Below are 19,658 nucleotides of genomic sequence, written 5' to 3' on the forward strand. Positions count from 1 at the left end.
GGCCTTTTCTTTATGATTGTATGCATCACCCTTGAAAGGTTTCAGTAGAAGATAGAAATTAAAGGGTATCAGGAAATGTCACTGTCCCTTTAAAGCACAGTGTCAGATTTTAAATCTGTTCTTCTGCTGGCTCAGTCCATGGTTCAATGTACATTGGAACCAATGAATAAATAAACAAGCCATGCAAAAATCTCATTATATCCATGCTATGTGTGTACGACCCTAAATGCATTGCTGCTGGGTTGTTTAAAAATCAGTCCTCAAGACACCTTAGGCTTATCTGGTCTTAATGATCTTTTTAGGTAATTCTGCATCCTTCCCACGACTTCTAAGCCTGAGGATGCTAGAAAGCATAAGCAGTATAAATCAGACTCTTAGAATTCCTGACTGCATAATAATGTCCTTCATGAAATATATTTACAAATTCCCCTTATTTTGTTTTAATGTAGAATAGACTGAGTTCCCAATTTTCAGCAGATTTTATAGGATATGAATTTAATTACAAATAGGTATCTATGAGTTGCAGCATACTGGGTACTAAGTCCTTGTCATCTTGGACACGAGTAAACGCTGTGCTGGAAGAAAATTGGCTGATAATTCAAATTCATATACTCCTTTGCATTAAACAGTGGCTAACCACTGAGTGACATTGAAAGACTTAGGAACAGGCAAACGAATTACTCTGTTGGTAAATGAATGGTGTGTTGCATGAAGGAGGGAGAGGGGAAGTAAACCTTGTGTATTTTACCTTTTTTGAAATCTTTGGAATATTTATTTTGTGATTCTAGATGATTAGTTTCCTTCAGGATCTGTGGCTCTGTTTACATATGGGTTAACCATGTTGCAAACTGGAAGAAATACAGACATCATTTCACATCAATGTTTAACTAAAAGAGCAAGGTTATTTAACATTTAATCAATATATTTCAAAATGTTCCCTCATCTACTTGTGATGCACCCAAAGGAAGAATTACAAATAAGAGAAATGTAATTGAGCTCTTTTTGGTTGATATCAGGATTGATGATTAAAAAGCTATGGCAATATATTAGTCCACATAAATTCCTTACTTGGAAAAGGAGTTTGTGAAACATGGCACATGGACTGACTAGCCGATTCTTGTAAATTTGAACATATTTAACAGATAAGTAATGATATTTCAGAGTTCTGAATCTATCGTAGATATGTGTGCATTTTCTGTTTTTGTCAAGTTTTTCCATTATAAATATCTATGTCCACACCTGTAACAGAAAACAACAATGCAAACATGTCTCTGTGCAACCCAGTGGCTAGATTGCACATACTGGGTTTTTCCAGTTTTGCCACTTTTTCTTCCGAAATTTCTAATGTCCAAAGTAAAGGATTCACAAAAATAAAAGGTTACATATTTCACAATAACAGGATTACATTTATTATTGAATTGTTATTTGTGTTATAATGCCTTTTTTAAAGTTATTATTTGAGGCTACAGTTTCTCCTAAAAGCCAAACTTTAAAGTTGATATTTTGTCCAGAGCCATGTTGTTGTGGACTGAATTTAGAGTGTGTCATTTGAGCATGTACAGTGTACCTAGTTTCCCAGAACACATCAGTACCATTCAGTCAACTAGTTCAAGAATTACTTTTCTCTCACTTTTGGCAGTTTCTGCTGGGAAAATAATTCCACCCCATTTAGTCAATACCTTTTAAACTTTGGGTGGAATACTGTGAGTAGATCTTTCAGCCTGAATATCAAATGGGCCTTTTAGTGGACGTTCTTGGGCATCCCTCAGAAATTCCTCCCTTTACACCCTGAAAAGGCCATGGCAAGACTTAGCTATGTGTCCCATTTGTGACGTCTGAAGGACCCAAGGCAATATAATAAGGCAAATCAATCACTGAGGGAGTTGATTACCTGTTCTAGTCAGAGTAGTGCCAATGGAAGCCAAGAAAAAGCTTTATAAAGAAAAAAGCATATCCTTTGGCCTATTTGGATCACAATGAGGTTATGCCCTGCCTTTGAAGGTGGCCATCACTGATGTGCCTTTGCGGTTGTCAGCAGCCTACCCCACCTGCGCAAACTAGCCAACCAAATGATTTGGGATGGCATCTTTTAATTTGGACAAGGACAATAAGTACATGGTACAGACTGGTGTATCAAAGCCCCAGGAATATCCAGGACTGAGATTCCAATTTCTACAACCTTTGAGTTGGAGGGAGTGCGAGAGAAAGTCAGGCAGGCATTTTCTTTCCTCCTAATCTGATTTCTTTAAAAAAAACAAGTTGCCTTTTGAAAGCAAACAACCACTTTGATGGAAGCAGATACAAAGGTAGGGTGCAGCCAAAATGTATGAGGATTAAGAGGCCTCTGTCCTCTTGCAACCTGCTCTATCCGGAGAGTGATTAAGGGTAAGATGAGTGGTAAGGCAGAAGGAAGATAAAGGGGTGGAGCAGGTATTTCAAAGGGAAAGCGAATGGGATAGTGATGGGCCTGAGGAGCTGGTAAGAAGAGGAATTAGTACTGAAAAGGAGTTGTGGACAGGATGAGAGTGAGGGGTCAGCAAATGTTTAGAGGAGCTGTGTGGGAAAGGAGCTGTTGAAGGCTTACAGTCTTTGGCTGTTTTTCTGCCACCCACCACCTCAAAATTCTAAAACAAAACAAGTGTTAAGACCTCAGAGAGATCCCTGGTCCAATTGAATTTTTTTTTGGCAATCCATATTTCGCGAAAAATGTAATTAACCCCTCAATCACAACTCTAGCTATGATTATTTTTTAAGGTATTGCCTCTGGAAACCTAGTGGACAAATCCATGATGATAAGGAGAAACTTGTGACCTGACTTAGGTGTGGGTAAGGGTCCAACACAAGAACCCTATTCAACAGTTTGTCAAGCAGGTACGGTATCAATGTGGCCAACCAACTACCTGTCATGTATGGCTAGTTCTGCAAAATTCAGCCACATTTTTATGCAAACCTGACCAATAAAAATGCTGTCTTATTTTGGCCTGAGTCTTTTGGATGCCCATATGACCTGCCACAGGGATCTCATGGGCAATTCTCAAAATTACACCACGGTACCCCAGAGAACAACAACTTGATGAACTATAGCCCAATGCTCAGCAGTGGGTCTATGGGAAGATCTCCACTTTCTCATTAGAAGGTCATTCTTTTTTAGAATTAGAATTAGAATATTACAGCGCAGTACAGGCCCTTCGGCCCTCGATGTTGCGCCGATCATCTGACCTACACTATTCCATTTACATCCATATGTCTATCCAATGATCACTTAAATGCCCTTAAAGTTGGCGAGTCTACTACTGTTGCAGGCAGGGCGTTCCACGCCCCTACTACTCTCTGCGTAAAGAAACTACCTCTGACATCTGTCCTATATCTTTCACCCCTCAACTTAAAGCTATGTCCCCTCGTGTTTGCCATCCTCATCCGAGGAAAAAGACTCTCACTATCCACCCTATCTAACCCTCTGATTATCTTGTATGTCTCTATTAAGTCACCTCTCCTCCTCCTTCTCTCTAACGAAAACAACCCCAAGTCCCTCAGCCTTTCCTCGTAAGACCTTCCTTCCATACCAGGCAACATCCTAGTAAATCTCCTCTGCACCCTTTCCAAAGCTTCGACATCCTTCCTATAATGCGGTGACCAGAACTGCACGCAATACTCCAGGTGCGGCCTCACCAGAGTTTTGTACAGCTGCATCATGACCCCGTGGCTCTGAAACTCGATCCCCCTACTAATAAAGGCTAACACACCATATGCCTTCTTAACAGCCCTATTAACCTGGGTAGCAACTTTCAGGGATTTATGTACCTGGATACCAAGATCTCTCTGCTCATCTACACTACCAAGAATCTTCCCATTAGCCCAGTACTCTGCATTGCTGTTACTCCTTCCAAAGTGAATCACCTCACACTTCTCCGCATTAAACTCCATTTGCCATCTCTCAGCCCAGCTCTGCAGCCTATCTATGTCCCTCTGTACCCTACAACACCCTTCGACACTATCCACAACTCCACCGACCTTCGTGTCATCCGCAAATTTACTAACCCACCCTTCTACACCCTCATCCAGGTCGTTTATAAAAGCACTCGGGGATGTTTTCAACTTCTGCCTCAGAACAAGCTGTTTGAGATGACCTTTTTAAGTCAGGATCTGTGTGTTGTACTTCAATCAAAAACAATCTGCCAGACAATTCACAATTTCTAGCTTTGGAGCCTTTTCTATGAACATCGCATCCAAATTCTTGAAAAAAGTTTCAGCCAACCAAACACCCGAATTGACCTCCACAACAGCTGAATCCTTCTTATCTTGTTTAATCTTATGAGCCTGGGATCTTGTCAAGATACAATCTGGGAATATTCCAGGAAATTCCTCCTGCAAAACCTCCATTTCAGCAACCTCAAGTGGCTTTTCCAAAACTACTGGAGACACCAATACTTTATCCCCAGCTAAATCATTCCCGAGCAACACATCCACTCCTTCAATATGCAAATCCAGGATAATGCCCATTGTTACCACACCAGTGACTAAATCATATTGCATTAACCTTATGCAATGGAACCTCTCTCAATGCATCGTACCATAACTTTCACATTCACAGCACTATTTGGGGAAAGATCTATATCCTTTGCTGCCAACAATGACTCTGTGGCCCCTGTATCCCTAAGCAGCACAATCGGCTTCCCTGCTTCATCTGACAAATATGGGGACATCATACCCCTGCGCACAAAACTTCTGTATCCTTCAGACACTTGACTTAGCCCAATAGCACACATTGCCAAAGCTCCTGGCTTGTCAACAGCGCCATTTGCTGGGGCATCCTTTTCAGGATTGGCTTTCGGTAAACCCACAAAATTGACGGTTTCCCCCTTAATTTCCAGCATTTTGCCATTATATGCCTTCTTTTACTACAAAAATAACATGTTGATCCTTTTGACTCAACCCTAGTCTCCTGACTATCTCTTTTACCACGCTGAAGGATGCCAGTGTCCTTCCTCTCACTAAAGACCAACGTCTTCTCATTATTCTTCTATCCTTCCAATTCCTCTGGAAGTTCCAAAACTGGGGCCTGTAACTACTGCCTTTGTGGGTCAATTCATTGTCATCCACCATTTCTGTGGTATTCCTTATTTTACTAACTTAGATGCGACCTTATTCCTGAAGGGAAACTAATGCTTTTCCCACTAACTGAATTTGCAATAAGATTGTCCAACTTTCCGTCAGCCATTGCAACTTTGTAGCAATTTTTTCAAAGGACACAAAGTATATTTCAATTGCTTCCTCACTGAATGTAGGCACTAAACAAATATTCCTTGCCAAATCAAAACTAGGAGTTAAATCTGATTCATCCGCAAGCCTTCTGTTCACTCCCTGTTCGCATAATCTAAGCTTTTCTCTGTTCAGTTCAAATTTCCTGACTTCTCTTTCTTTTTGTAACTCTCTTTTTCTTTCTCCTCGAATTCAAACTTTCTCAGTGCAAGTTGAAATTGTCATTCCCTTTTTCTTTTTCCCTTTCTTTCCAGTTGCCTCATTTGTAACTAAATTCTAGCAAACTCAATCTCAGAGCTACTAGGATCACCCTTCCTCAAAGTTAAAATGCTAAGCCAACACTTCAACAATTTCTGCCTTTTTGGCTTTGAACTTTAAGCTAGCTCCCACCGGCTTCTACAGCCGCTAATGCATGCGCTGTTAACTGTAATGAATCATTGAGAGTCAAATCTTCCCTCTCCATAAAGGCTTGAGCATTAAAAGTACGACATGATGACTCCTCCGAATGAATATAGCTAAAGTAATTGTGAAATTTTATTCCTTTAAAACTCTGGAAAATTCCAGCAAACCTGTTTTCAGCCTCTGAATTCATATCCCGGACCCGAGCCCCCAACTTGTTACAACATTAGAGAGATAGTTAATGTGAAAAATACGAGATATGAACCCCAGACCAATTTAACAAATTACTTGACATGATTTCATGTTTTAAGTCTTTTAGTGTAACAACTAAACTAAAAGAAATCCCCAGTTAACTAAATAGTTCTTTGTAAGTAGCTGATACCCCAAATTACAAACTGTTGCTTATTCAACAGTTGAAAACTTCACACCATACTTAGACATTACACAGTCCTTTTTGATGATGAAAGCCTTCACAATTAAAAGGCCTAAACTCCTCCCAGTTGCAATCGGTTGGATCTCCCAGACTTTTTAAAAATCAATATTATCTTTGCTCCCTTCTCCTAGCATTTCCAACCTGGACATCTGTGGATAGTGTAATTTTCAATGATCCTGATGGGCCCTTTACTCCATTGCAATTTTTCCCTTCAAAACAAATTTGGGTGTGTATCTTCAGAGAGCAGGTATTTCCCCTTTCTCTCTCTCTCGCTCTCTTTCTCCTTCTCCAGCTGCCACTGCTGAGTGTCTTTTTCTTACAGCTTGCCCTGAGGCTGCACCCTGATGAGCTATCTTCTTACAGCCTGTGTGAGGCCACAACCCAATGGTTTCTTCCTTACAGCCTGGTTTTCTCCAGAAAGTCTGTTAAATTTATCTAGACTTGGAATTCAGTAGTTCATGGTTTGCGCTAAAATGCTGAGACCAGTAGTCTGAATTCCACAAAGCTGTTGGGCCTTTCCATTGTCCTAGGTGCTAACACACCTGCCTGGTCAGTTAGTGTGTTCTCAATAGCTGACTCCTCGTTTTATGATCCAAAGTCTGGGCAGGCGAAACCCATTGTTCTTCAGATGTTAGTGCTGTAGGCTCTGTTCTTCCGAAGACAGTCTTTGATCTGTACACTCTGTTGTCCTGGTAACCTTTCACAGAGTAGAAGTGAAGTCAGCTGACTTTCTGGACTCCATCCTGAACTTTTAAAAATCACAATCTTTCAGACATGATCATGTTACAAGGTCCAATATTCATAACACAAGCAAGAAGAATTGAGGGTAGAGAAGTTAAAGAGAGAACCAGACAACAAAAGATGGGAACAGTAAAATGAAGACAGCAAAGATCGGTTTGAGATCATATTCTCAGGCTTACCACATGCAATGCCATGGGAGATTGACCATTAATATATTTTAAAAATTCCTTTCCGTGCACACTTCCTGTTGGTCTTCATTACAAGTTCCAATATCCACATTTAAAATGGAAACTTCTAGTATAAACTTATCACACTGTAATTAAAGGTTTAGCATAACTTCCTTGCAAGGATCTCTTACGCTTTTTCAAACAGCCTTCTGAACTTGTCCTACCACCTTCAAAGATTTGTGGAAATACATCCTCAGGTCTTTTCTGGCACCTCCTTTGAGATAGGCCCTATTCCATAACTAGGGGGCATAGATTTAGGGTAAGAGGGAGAAGGTTTAGAGGGCATTCAGAGGAAATGTTTTCACCTAGAGGGTGGTGGGGATCTGGAACTCACTGCCCGAAAGGGTGGGAGAGGCAGAGACCCTCAAAGCATTTAAAAAGTCCTTTGATATGTACCTGGAGTACTGGAACTTACAAGGCTACAGATCAAGAGCCAAAAAGTGGAATGGCTCTGTGTTGACTGACGCAAGCACGATGGGTGAAATAGCCGCTTCCCTGCTGTAAATGTCTATGACTGTGTGTTTTGAAATTTTGCCTGTCATTCTTCCTACCAAAGTATATCACTTCACACAACTTTGCATTAAATTTCATCTGCCACGTATTTGCCCAATTCACCAACCTGTCCGTGTTCTCCTGAAGTCTCTTACCATCCTCCTCATTGATTACTTTTCTTAGTTTTATATCATCTGCAAACTTTTAAATTATACCCAAGTCTAGGTCATTAATATGTATCAAAAAGAGCAGTGGTCCTAATACCAACTCCTGGGGAACACCACTATATAATTCGCTCCAGTCTGAAAAACAACCATTCACTTTGTTCTTTCTATCCATTAACCAATTTTGTTTTCACACTGCTACTGTCCCTTTAATCATATGGGCTTCGATTTTGCTAACAAGACCAATATGTGGTACTTCATCAAAAGTTGTTAGAAAGTCCACATACACAGCACCAACCCTCTCTGTTACTTCATCAGAGAATTTACTCAAGTTAGTCAACCATGATTTTCCTTTAACAAGTCTGCGCTGGCTTTCATTTATTAACCCTTTCTGTTTTTCAGCTGTGCAATGATAAGCCTGTTTCTACAAAGGTTCTGGTGACTCTCATGCCAGCTGTGGCTCAGTTGGTCTCAGTCTTGTCTGAAGGATGTGGGTTCAAGTCCCATACCAGGAATTTCAGCTGACACACCCAATGCAGTACTGAGGGAGTGTTGCACTGTCAGAATTGCAGTCTTAGGATGAGTTGTTAAACCCAGTACCCGTTTGCTTTCAGGTGACTATAAAAAGTTCCAGGCACTATTTTGAAAATGAGCCGGGGAGTTCTCCCGACTGTCCTTACCAATATATATCCCTCAATCAACATCACTAAAACAGATTATCTGTTTATTATCACATTGCTGTTTGCGGACCTTGTGCATAAACTGGCTGCTGCATTTCCGACATTGCATCAGTGACTATGGTTCAAAATTACTTCATTAACTGCAATGCACTTTAGGATGTCCTGAGATCATGAAAGGCATTACATAACTACTAGTATATCTTTCTTTACATATATCCCCATGAACATCAGCATACCAATGAATTGTTAGCTTGGTTTGTATAAACTGTTAGAATCTCTACAAAGAGGTACTAAAAATATACTTTTTCTACTCTCCACTTCTGTATCCTGCCTTTACCACTCCTACACACAAGACTTTAGTGCTGGTTCTGAGGCCTGAGTTACACTAATATGGCCATGTATAGACAAAGTTTTCAACTGCCTGCAAGTTCTTCTGAAGAAAAATAGCATGATGCAATTGTCAACTATGTACCAGAGAATAAATTCTTTGGTGAGAAAAGGTGTATTGCAGAAGTATATAACACTTATCTGAATAATTGATGAAGCACTAAACAGATTAATAGTTGTGACAAATGGCTGAACCGCCACTCAAGACTTGAATATATACTCTAGGCTGACACTCCCATGCAATACTGAAGGTTGACTTAATTTTGTGAGGTGCCATATTTGAAGAGTGAAAGTAATGTGAGGGTGAATATTAAAGAATCTGTTTAAAGACGAGCAGAGGGTCTGGACAACATTTCTTCTTCAACCAGCAGCACCAACAGAAAACAATTATTCATTTTATTTCATTTATGGGACCTGGCAGATGAAATGAACAAATGCTTTGCTTCTGTCTTCACTATAGAGGATACCCTGAGGCACAGTGTGGCTTTCGTGCAGAGAGATCGACTATTGACATGCTGTTCTCCCTTCGTCAGATACAGGAGAAATGCCGTGAACAGCAGATGCCCCTCTACATTGCTTTCATTGATCTCACCAAAGCCTTTGACCTCGTCAGCAGACGTGGTCTCTTCAGACTACTAGAAAAGATCGGATGTCCACCAAAGCTACTAAGTATCATCACCTCATTCCATGACAATATGAAAGGCACAATTCAACATGGTGGCTCCTCATCAGAGCCCTTTCCTATCCTGAGTGGTGTGAAACAGGGCTGTGTTCTCGCACCCACACTTTTTGGGATTTTCTTCTCCCTGCTGCTTTCACATGCGTTCAAATCCTCTGAAGAAGGAATTTTCCTCCACACAAGATCAGGGGGCAGGTTGTTCAACCTTGCCCGTCTAAGAGCGAAGTCCAAAGTACGGAAAGTCCTCATCAGAGAACTCCTCTTTGCTGACGATGCTGCTTTAACATCTCACACTGAAGAATGCCTGCAGAGTCTCATCGACAGGTTTGCGTCTGCCTGCAATGAATTTGGCCTAACCATCAGCCTCAAGAAAACGAACATCATGGGGCAGGATGTCAGAAATGCTCCATCCATCAATATTGGCGACCACGCTCTGGAAGTGGTTCAAGAGTTCACCTACCTAGGCTCAACTATCACCAGTAACCTGTCTCTAGATGCAGAAATCAACAAGCGCATGGGTAAGGCTTCCACTGCTATGTTCAGACTGGCCAAGAGAGTGTGGGAAAATGGCGCACTGACACGGAACACAAAAGTCCGAGTGTATCAGGCCTGTGTCCTCAGTACCTTGCTCTACGGCAGCGAGGCCTGGACAACGTATGCCAGCCAAGAGCGACGTCTCAATTAATTCCATCTTCGCTGCCTTCGGAGAATACTTGGCATCAGGTGGCAGGACTATATCTCCAACACAGAAGTCCTTGAAGCGGCCAACATCCCCAGCTTATACACACTACTGAGTCAGCGGCGCTTGAGATGGCTTGGCCATGTGAGCCGCATGGAAGATGGCAGGATCCCCAAAGACACATTGTACAGCGAGCTCGCCACTGGTATCAGACCCACCGGCCGTCCATGTCTCCGTTATAAAGATGTCTGCAAACGCGACATGAAATCCTGTGACATTGATCACAAGTCGTGGGAGTCAGTTGCCAGCATTCGCCAGAGCTGGCGGGCAGCCATAAAGACAGGGCTAAATTGTGGCGAGTCGAAGAGACTTAGTAGTTGGCAGGAAAAAAGACAGAGGCGCAAGGGGAGAGCCAACTGTGCAACAGCCCCAACAAACAAATTTCTCTGCAGCACCTGTGGAAGAGCCTGTTACTCCAGAATTGGCCTTTATAGCCACTCCAGGCGCTGCTTCACAAACCACTGACCACCTCCAGGCGCGTATCCATTGTCTCTCGAGATAAGGAGGCCCAAAAGAATAGAGGATACAAAAAACATTCCAGTAATAGCTGTAAATCAGGAGGTGGAAGCAAGAGAAGAACTTACATTGAAATTACAATCACCAGGGAAGCGGTACTGAGCAAACTGATGGAGCTGCAGGCTGACAAGTCCCCAGGTCCTGATGGGCTTCATTCTAGGGTCTTAAAAGAAGTGGCTAATGAGGTAGTAGATGCATTGGTGTTAATTTTTCAAAATTCGCTAGATTCTGGAAAGGATCCATTAGACTGGAAAGTAGCAAATATAACCCCATATTCAAGGAGTGGGGGAGGCAGAAAACAGGTAACTATAGACCAGTTAGCTTGATGTCTGATGTGGGTAAGTTATGAGAATCAATCATTCAGGAGGCTATAGCTGGGCACTTAGAAAAACTGGAGGTAATTGGGAATAGTCAGCATGGTTTTGTGAAAGGGAAATCGTGTTTAACCAATTTATTGGAGTTCTTTGAAGGAGTAGCATGCACTTTGGATAAAGGGGAGCCTGTTGACTTACAGTACTTAGATTTCCAGAAGGCATTTGACAAGGTGCCACATAAAAGATTATTGTGCGAAGTAGGAGCTCATGGTGTAGAGGGCAACACATTAGCATGGATAGAAGGTTGGCTGGCTGGCAGAAAACAGAGAATATGCATAAATTAGTCCTTTATTGATTGGCAGATGTGACGAGTGGAGTCCCCGCAGGACTGGGGCCTCAACTTTTTACAATTTATATCAATGACTTAGATGAGGGGAGCAATGGAATGGTAGCTGAATTTGCAGATGACACAAAGATAGGTAGGAAAATATGTTGTGAAGAGGACATAAGGAGATTGCGGACTGATATAGATAGGTTGAGTGAGTGGGCAAAAGTCTGGCAGATTGAGTATAATCTGGGAAAATGTGAAGTTGTTCACTTTGGTAGGGAGAACGACGTAGAATTCAGAGGTGCAGAGGGATCTAGGTGTTCTAGTGCATGAGTCACAAAAAGTTAGTATGCAGGTACAGCAAGTAATAAACAAGGCTAATGGAATGCTATCCTTTATTGCGAGAGTAATTGAAAATAAAAGTAAGGATGTTATGCTTCAGTTATACAGGGCCTTGGTGAGACCACATCTCGAATTCTGTGTACAGTTTTGGTATCCATATTTAAGGAAGACTGCATTTGTTGACAACACTATCGGTAGGTGGCGCTGTTTTGGCACATGCGCAAATACAGCATTTGCCACGAAAACGTCACAGCTTGCGACTGCAGCAGCTGCCAGGACTAAAGATGGCGCTGGTCAAAGAATCACACAGAGGCAACCTAACAAACACGTGGCAGCATACAATGGCCGGACTGAGAGAGTGGAGCGGGCCGGGGAGAGCAGCGAGGGGGGCAGGGAGAGCAGCGGCGACGGCGGCGAGGAGGGGGGGGTGGGTGTGGGGGAGAGCTGGGGGAAAGAGGGGGGTAGAGAGGGAGGGAGGGAGAGGGAGAGGGAGGGAGGGAGAGAGAGGGAGGGAGGGAGAGAGAGGGAGAGAGAGGGAGGGAGGGAGAGAGGGAGGGAGAGAGAGAGAGGGAGGGAGGGAGGGAGAGAAAGGGAGGGAGAGAGGGAGGGAGGGAAAGCGAGAGGGAGGGAGGAAAGAGGGAGGGAAAGAGAGAGGGAGAGAGAGGGAGGAAGGGAAAGGGAGAGAGGGAGGGAGGGAAAGAGGGAGGGAGGGAAAGAGAGAGGGAGGGAGGGAGGGAAAGAGAGAAGGAGGGAGGGAGGGAAAGAGAGAGGGAGGGAGGGAGAGAGAGGGAGGGAGGGAAAGAGGGAAGGAGAGATGGAGGGAGGGAGGGAAAGAGAGGGAGGGAGGGAGAGAGGGAGGGAGGGAAAGAGAGAGGGAGGGAGAGAGAGAGAGGGAGGGAGAGAGGGAGAGAGAGAGAGGGAGAGAGAGAGAGAGGGAGGGAGGGAGGGGGAGAGAGAGGGAGGGAGGGAGGGAAAGAGACGGAGGGAGGGAGAGAGGGAAAGAGAGGGAGGGAGGGAGGGAAGGAGAGAGGGAGGGGGAGGGAGAGGGGGAAGGAGGGAGGGAAAGAGAGAGGGAGGGAGGGAAAGAGAGAGGGACGGAGGGAGGGAGAGAGAGAGAGAGAGGGAAGGAGAGAGGGAGAGGGAGGGAAAGAGAGATGGAGGGAGGGAGGGAAAGAGAGAGGGAGGGAGGGAAAGAGAGAGAGAGGGAGGGAGGGAGAGAGGGAGGGAGGGAAGGAAAGAGGGAGGGAGGGAGGGAAAGAGAGAGGGAGGGAAAGAGAGAGGGAGGGAGGGAGGGAGAGAGGGAGGGAGGGAAAGAGAGTGGGAGGGAGGGAGGGAAGGAGAGAGGGAGGGGGGATGGAGAGGGGGAAGGAGGGGGGAGAGAGGGGGGAAAGAGGGAGGGAGGGAGAGGAGAGGGAGGGTGGGGGAGGGGGGGAAGAGGGAGGGAGGGGGCGAAAGAGGGAGGGGGAGGGGGAAAGTGGGAGGGAGGGGGGAAAGAGGGAGGGACGGGGGAGGGGGGAAAGAGGGAGGGAGGGGGGAAAGTGGGAGGGAGGGAAAGAGGGAGGGAGGGAGGGAGGGGGGGAGAAATAGGGGGAGAAAGAGGGGGGGGAAGAGGGAGAACTGGGGGAGGAGGGGGAGAGGGATGAAGGGGAGAGCGGGGGTGTAGTGGGGGGGAGGGGAGAGAGTGGGGGCGGGAGGGCGACGGTGGGGGAGAGTGGTGGGGGGGGAGCAGCGGAGCGGAAGAGGAGTGCCTTTTTCTGTGCATGCGCCATAAACACAACAGCAAAAGACTTACCAGCCAGTCCCTGCACCCGGCGACACCAAGGTCTTCGGCCACTCGCTCCCCACGGCTCTCTACGGCCTCTTGCTTCCGGCCCTCTCCATTCAGCCATTCCCTCCAGCTGCGGATGCCCAATCCAGTTGCTTTCTCCCCTACTTCTCAACAGTACTTCAGGCATTGCAACTGTCTGGTCCCTGCCTTTTGCATGCTCCCTCTCCCCACCCCTCCCCGCTCTCCCCACCCCTCCCCCCTCTCCCTCTTTACCTCCCCCTCTTCACCCACCCCTCCCTCTACCCCCCTACCTCCACCCCCTACCTCCACCCCTCCCTCTATCCCCCTACCTCCACCCCTCCCTCTACCCCCCCTACCTCCACCGCAGTTGAATATCTGAAGTGCAGTTGCAAAGTCAGGGAAATAGTATGCAAAACAAAACCTCAACAATTCTGGTTTTAATTATTGAGAAGTTTAATTAAGTTCATTAAGCATCCGAGGAACTGCTGTGCATGGATACATGAGTGTTGTGTCCGGCATTCCCGTGAGACAGACAGGCCGAGTCTCTGCTATGCACAGCTAAAGAGATTGTTCCTGGAGAGCCTTGTGGTGAATGAACGCTTGGCTCTCTATTCCACTACTGTATTGTCCATGTGAAGAAGGCAAAGTCACAAGAGTCTGAGCTCAGTCTATTCTTGGTGAATGTTCCCCAAGCGCATCCCAATGTGCATTCCCAATTCATCCATAAATGCAATGTTCCTTTCCACATCGTGACAAGCTCCGCAGCATGATCCAGTTGCCTTCGTTGCTTGAATGCTGACCTTAAGTCTCAAGGATTGTTTTCTCAACGGCGTGTTTTACATGAAAAGAAATAAAGCAAATCAGTGTCAGAGCTTGCCTCCCTCCATCCACTGAAATTACTGTTGTGCACACCTTTTTAAGTTCTGCAGTGAAGGCACCAATTGATAACGTCGCCAATGAAGCACTTATTACCCACCTCAGATGCAGGAATCAGCACATCCTTGCGTCCTCTCCTGCACTGCCTCCTTTGCTTGAATGCCGTCCTTAAGTCTCAAGGATTGTTTTCTCAAGGGCACGTTTTACATGAAAAGAAATAAGGAAAGAACATGAGTATCAGAGCTTCCCTCCCTCCAATGAAATTACTGTTGCGCATGCTTTATGTTCTGTAGTATAGGCATGTACTGATAACACCACCAATGAATCACTCAGTACCCACCTCAGCTGTAGGAGTCAGGATGATGTAACTGCCCCTATCTCGTGATGGTTTAATGCTGCTCTCAGGGAAAACATGAATGATGTGAGGGTGCTGGAAAAAGAAGCACATTTCTTTTGGACTATGAACATAAAGCAGGCCATTTAGCCCAGCTGTTCCCTGCTAGTGGCTATGCTACTCCTGCGCCTTCCCATACGCTCCCATTTCATCCTGCCTACTACTATCAGCATCACCTTCCATTTCTTTCACTCTTACCTACCTTTGCCTTAAAGCAACACTGAGGATGGAGAATGGTGTGGCTGCACTCCCACCTCACCAGTTGTGTACGCAGCAAGAGCATTCACATTTGTGCTACCACTGGACACGGCATGAGGTGGCTGTGTGTCCATGTGCACTGCTCGGATGGGTGCAGCAACAGGTGGCTGTGTGTCCATGTGCACTGCTCTGATGGGTGCAGGAACAGATGACTGTAACTGAACAGCAAGGAGAGGGTACCGCAGGTGGGGGAAGTGGAGCTTTGAACAGGCAGGCATATGTTCAGGAAGTTCAGGAAGGCTATTAAGGGACTACACGGGATACATGAGATGAGATAAGAAATACAGAATGCACTCCATTGAAACATTACAAAAACGAAAGTGACCGTTTAGATGTTCGCTGGACTGCAGCACATGTACTGCCTGCACACAGCAACTTACAACAGGGACTGCAGCACATGCAGTGCCCCAGACAATGGAAATGTTTTCAGAGCAACTTACCTTGGAACAATCTCCTCTGTCTAATAAAAATGAAGCAAATCTCCAAAACGACTAAATAATTGAGATAAAATGCGAGAAAATGCCTGCCGAAACCTCTCCTTCCACTTTCAAAAACTCGCGCCGAAGCTTTGACGCATGCGTGAATATCGGAAGATTGACACATGCGTGAATATCGGAAGATTGACGCATGCGTGAATATCCAGTGGCGTTGCATGAAGCGCATGCGCAGAGGCCAACCTGGCGCGTTGCCCGAGGAAGACGACGTAACGCGATGACGTCACCAGCGCATGCGCAAACTGGTCCTGGCAAGCCGGAACGCAGCGCATGCGCAGAGAGCAGGAGACCGTCTGCGCATGTGCGCACCGCAGCACAGCCTGATGACGTCGGCGCTGGCCAGCGTTGTCAGGAATCGCTTTGTTTAAGGAATGATGTAAATGCATTGGAAGTGGTTCAGAGGAGGTTTACTAGATTGATACCTGGAATGAGCGGGTTGTCTTATGAGGAAAGGTTAGACTGACTGGGCTTATTTTCACTGGAGTTTAGAAGAGCGAGGGGAAACTTGATTGAAGTGTGTAAGATCCTGAATGGTCTTGACAAGGTGGATGTGGAAAGGATATTTCCTTTGTGGGCGAGTCCAGAACTAGGGGGCACTGTTTTAAAATTAGGGAACGCCCTTTTAGGACAGAGATGAGGATTTTTTTTTCCCCTCTGAGGGTTGTGTGACTTTGGAACTCTGCCTCAGAAGGTGGTGGAGGCGGGATTATTGAATAATTTTAAGGTGCAGGTTGATAAATTCCTGTTAGGCAAATTTATCAGGATAGATGGGAGTGTGGAATTCAAGACAGAAACAGATCATCCATGATCTTATTGAATGGCGGAGCAGGCTCGAGGGGCCGAATGGCCTACTTCTGCTCCTAATTCGTATGTTCGTATGTTTGTTGTGCATTTAAAAAGCTTCTGCACCTGCTACCATTATTGTACATTAAAGTAATTTACTGTTTGTGAAATGTTTTGAGATCTGATTAAAATACATATATATAACACAACTCATACATGTGCGATTGAATAATTATTTGAAAGCACTGTTGCCAGAAGTGTTAGGATTCATATCAATGTTATTTGCATTCATATGAAGCCCACAACAGAACTTGCATTTGAATGCATTTCTTACATTGATATTCAAAGTTATTACTTGTACAAATGTTGGAATATGGGGTAGGTGGTGGTGTTGTGGTATTGTCACTGAACTAGTAATCCAGAGGGCCAGGCAAATGTCCTGGGAACATGGGTTCAAATCCAAACATGGCAACTGGTGGAATTTAAATTCCATTAATAAATCTGGAATTCATCTCTGTAATGGTGACCATGAAACTATTGTCGATTGTTGTAAAAATCTATCTGGTTCAGTAATGTCCTTTAAGGAAGGAAATCTGCCATCCTTACCCGGTCTAGCCTTCTTGTGACTCCAGACCCACAGCAATGTGGTGGACTCTTAACTGCCCTCTGAAATGGCTGAGCCAGTTGTCAAGTGCCTTTAGAGATGGACAACAAATGCTGGCTTTGCCAGCGACGCCCGCATTCCATGAAAGAATAAAAAAAAGTAAAATAAATGTTAAGGATCACCAATTTTGTATTTTTCATCACTAAAATTGATAATTATCATAAGCTTCTTTGCAATTATCTGCAGTAACCTGTTATTCCATCATGGCATTCACCAGTAGTAAACTGGTGGCAACTCGGAACTTGCATCCTCTTTCTTCTCTTCCATTCTTACTCATCTTCAGTTCTTCAGTAGAAGTTTAAGGTACATACAATATGTTGCTGTAACTATTCATTACTCCCTGTAAAGAGTGCAAACCTGAACCAGACAAATTATTAAACCAGGAGACTAAATGATGGATGAGCCTGTTTTTTAAGACAGAAAAATGAGCTTGTAAACACCTTGGCATGGTTTCATTACTGGACATAATGTCATATGTACTTAATGATGACCACTGCTATAGTATTGCATTAAATTGGCATAACATGCACAATTACTGTGGTTTCATGGCAAGTTTTCACCACGCTCAAGGCCAGAGTTGCCAAGGGTAGTTGGAAGTTAATTTTGTTCAAGTCAATCAAGACAACTCAGATATGTGGGGAAGCATAGCATGTTCATTATTTTGTATTGTGTGAATGAAAGAAATATTGATTGTATCATGAACATATGCTATGCTGAATGCTGATTTGTTTTTAATCCAATGGTTGGAAACTTGAATTAAACTTTAAAAAGAAAGTAGGAGACAGAGAACTGATAAAAGGACCCTGCTAGCAGCTAAAATGGACACCACAGTTTGCATCTAAATATCCTACATACCAATGTATTGAAGTGGAGACATAGGTCCGGTAAATCTCCCACCAGAACAATGGTTTGTGAATTTTGAATGAGCGACCTGCCTTGCCTTCATTAACAAGACATTAAAGGAAACCTGGTGGAGATGAGCCACTCAAAGGGTAATCCTGGAACAAGAGAGAATACCAGACAATCATGTGGCAGTCGCTCCATCTGTGTGAAAACTTGCAGTTCCTTCTCTCCACAGCAGACAAGCACCTCAGTTTGACCAGTGAAGGACCCACATGGGGTCTCCCACTCTCCAGGCGACATTGTAAGTTCGAACCCTGCCTGCTGACTGAAAAACATCCAAGTCTATCATTGTTGCAGACAGAGACCCCTGGAAGAATACCAACTGCATCACTGTCTCCAAGAAAACACTGAACCAGCTGGCCACCTCTACCAGTCAGAAACATCAGGACCATGCATTCAGCCAGAAGACAATTGAATTACCAGACTCCGCAGACTGTATATTCTTTTTTATTGTTCCGGATTTTAATCCAACCAATCTATTATTCTTCACTCTGTAACCTATTTGTGTGTGTGTGATTCTCATGCGTGTGCGTGTGTGAAAGTTGGTGCATAGGTTATTATTTTACTTTGATCGTTTTTTGGTTTAAAGCACAATAAACTAACCTCTTTCTTGTTTAAACTTGAGAAAACCTGTCCAATTGGTTCTTTTATGATCAAAGCACAAAAAGGGTCAAACAGTCACTGAATTGGTAAACATATCCACTGTTTAAAAGAAATAAACCGTGTTGCAATCAAACTAGGAGAGGGACAAGAGGGGAGCTTTTCAACCCCTCCTCACCTGATTGTAACGATCAAATAAAATTAGCCTGATTATAAGTGTTCATCTGTATAGTCACTTGATGTGAAACAAAGCACCTTAAATCATATCTGGCCTCGTCTTACCAAATGCTGTCTTAGTCCACCTTCAAAGTGATTGAAGATGCAAGTTGGCGCACAAAGATCCAATTCAGATCACATAATCCCCTGGGTTATGCTATCATATAGTTAGATATTAGATAATATGGACACACCCCTAAATGTAAATCATTCAGACCACTCATGAGTTCCGAAGAAGAGTCACTGACCCGAAACGTTAACTCTGCTTCTCTTTTCACAGATGCTACCAGACCTGCTGAGTGGTTCCAGCATTTCTTGTTTTTATTATCACTTATGTGCTTTGTCTTCTTCATTCAAAAGCACAATTTAGGGCTTTATGCATGCTTGCAGATCATGTAGTTCCTTTAAATAAGTTTACAGTTCTACCTGTGTTCTACCTTGCTGCCTCTATCCCTAACTTTTTAAACACCATTGTACTGTCTAACTGCTTATTTTTCATTAATTCTGGATGAGCAAGAACTTTTTCAACTATACTGGCATACAATTCCACTTTGTTCACCTCCCACCAAATTCTCCACATGTGAGCCTTTATTCCATCTCCTTTCTGGCCTGAACCCACTGGTATTAAATCTTAGCCCTTATTTTAAATGTTATCTGAACTGAGCTTCAATCTCCACAACTCCACTATTTCTAAAATAACTATTTTCCTTTCATCAGCTTCACCAGCTACAACCTTACCTCACTTCCAATGCCATTGAAACTCTTCTGCTTTCATCACCTCTAGGTTTGATTATACCACCATACTCCTTGTTGACTTTCCATGATCCATCCTGTATAACTGCAATTCTTTCAAAACTGTGTTGCCTACATCTTGGCTCTCTCCCTATTGTATTGGAATTTACCAACCTCCTTGGTCCCCAAAGCATCAAAATGCAAATGCTTGCCCTTGCCTGCAAGTCCATTTATATCCTCGCCCTTCTG

The 19,658-nt window shown here is 44.0% G+C and overlaps 1 long non-coding RNA gene across 1 annotated transcript; it reads right to left on the reverse strand.

The window, feature by feature from the left end:
• Positions 1 to 13,924: 13,924 nt before the first annotated feature.
• LOC137373440 (uncharacterized) lies at positions 13,925 to 16,974 on the reverse strand. The gene is made up of 2 exons (XR_010975631.1): positions 16,901 to 16,974; positions 13,925 to 14,795 (listed from the first exon to the last, which is right to left on the reverse strand). It is a non-coding gene; the product is annotated as an uncharacterized lncRNA (long non-coding RNA).
• Positions 16,975 to 19,658: the final 2,684 nt, after the last annotated feature.

This window comes from Heterodontus francisci, chromosome 9 (genome assembly GCF_036365525.1).
Source record: "Heterodontus francisci isolate sHetFra1 chromosome 9, sHetFra1.hap1, whole genome shotgun sequence".
Classification (NCBI taxonomy): Eukaryota; Metazoa; Chordata; class Chondrichthyes; order Heterodontiformes; family Heterodontidae; genus Heterodontus; species Heterodontus francisci.